The sequence below is a fragment of the Triticum urartu genome, chromosome 6A (assembly GCF_056163025.1).
Source record: "Triticum urartu cultivar PI428250 chromosome 6A, HENAU_Tu73, whole genome shotgun sequence".
Taxonomy (NCBI): Eukaryota; Viridiplantae; Streptophyta; class Magnoliopsida; order Poales; family Poaceae; genus Triticum; species Triticum urartu.
In genome coordinates, this window is record NC_141878.1 from 426,594,439 (window position 1) to 426,596,272 (window position 1,834).

The following is a 1,834-nucleotide window of genomic DNA, read 5'->3' on the forward strand; positions in this document are numbered from 1 at the left end:
GTTGTATCACGACGTAGCTCTGATGGAGTCCATCTGCGGCTTTCGGCCCGCGCATGACTAGGTTTGTCACGTTCGAATAGATGGCCGTCGTCGCGTGTCGGGGCACGTCCTCGCGATCCTTAGATCGATCTGGTATGTCCTGCTTTATTGTTTAGGTCATGCCGAAGGTCATATATATGGCCATGGGCTAATTTACCTCTGCCTTTGCGATGAGGCGGGGCTGGCTGGTGTTCGGCTTGAGTTGTCATTTTGTCCCGACCACGTGGTGGTCGATCAGCCGCATTGTGTGATGGTGGTATGTATTCCGACGCCTCATCGTCGAACTGAGGTAGCAATTTGCGCTTCGGGTAGCTTTTGATTGGGCGCTTGAGGCCATACTCTTCGGCTGCTAGGACATCGGTCCATTTGTCGTTGAGCAGATCTTGGTCAGCTTGAAGCTGTTGCTGCTTCTTTTTCAGGCTCCTTGCAGTGGCTATCAGCTGGCGCTTGAAGCGCTCCTGCTCAAGAGGTTCCTCAGGCACGATGAAATCCTCAGTGCCAAGGCTCGCCTCGTCCTCGGAGAGTGGAATATAGTTGCCGTCCTCTGAGTCTTCGTGCGTGGCTTGTTTTTGAGGGCTAACCTGCCCATCTTCCCATACATCTTGTTCAGTAGCTGTGTCAATGGGGTCTTCGTTGTCTTCGGCACCTTCCGGAGTATTATCTTCTCCTGTGCCGGTGTTGCTATCTCTACTGCCGCGTGACTTAGAGCGGCGCCGCTGACACCGGCGCTTTGATTGTATTTCGGAAGGTTTGTCCTCTACTGGGTCTTTCTTATCATCGTCGTTGTTCTCCTTTGGTGCATCCACCATGTATACATCATACGAGGAAGTGGTTGTCCAGCGTCCGGTGAACGGCGAGTTCTGGGCCTCTTCCTCTCCGGCATCGTCGTCCATACCATCGATGTCGTCGGAGCCATAATCAAGCGTGTCGGTTAAATCCTCGATAGTGGCTATAAAGTGGGTGGCGGGTGGGGAGCGAAATTTTCCGCCATCAGCCCCTAGTTCGAACCGGACATAGTTTGACTATGGGTCCCCCGCCAAGGACAAGTTATTTAATGAGTTTAGCACATCGCCCAAGGGCGAGTGTTGGAAGATGTCTGTAGCACTGAACTCGAAGATCGATAAACGATCAAGTTCAGCGTCCGCGGGATCACATGGTTCAGAACTTATGGCCGGAGACGAGTCCGGAGTTCCGGTGACACGGATATCATGTGAGGTTAAGTCCATGTGCGGCTCCAACGTCGGGGAATCTGTGGCCTCCGTGGTGGGGTTGAGCCTCCGATCCTTGGATGGCGTAGTATGCTCCGGATCTAAGGCCAGAGCGGTTGCAGGAGCTATCTCCAAAATGCGGTCCGATGACAGATTTAGGTCATGTTCATCGAGGTGACTAGGAGCGGTCGCCGCGGTCTCAAATCCGGCGAAGATCAAATCTCCACGGATGTCCGCGGCGTAGTTCAAGCTCCCAAATCTGACCTGATGGCCAGGGGCGTAGCTTTCGATCTGCTCCATATGGCCAAGCGAGTTGGCCCGCAGTGCGAAGCCGCTGAACACAAAGATCTGTCCAGGGAGGAAGACTCCCCCCTGGACAGCATCGTTGTAGATGATTGAAGGAGCCATCGAACCTCTGGACGACGGCATAGTGGAACTCTCAATGAAAGCACCAATGTCGGTGCAAGACCGGCGGATCTTGGGTAGGGGGTCCCAAATTGTGCGTCTAAGGTCAATGGTAGCAGGAAAAAAGGGACACGATGTTTATCCAGGTTCGGGCCCTCTCTATGGAGGTAATACCCTACGTC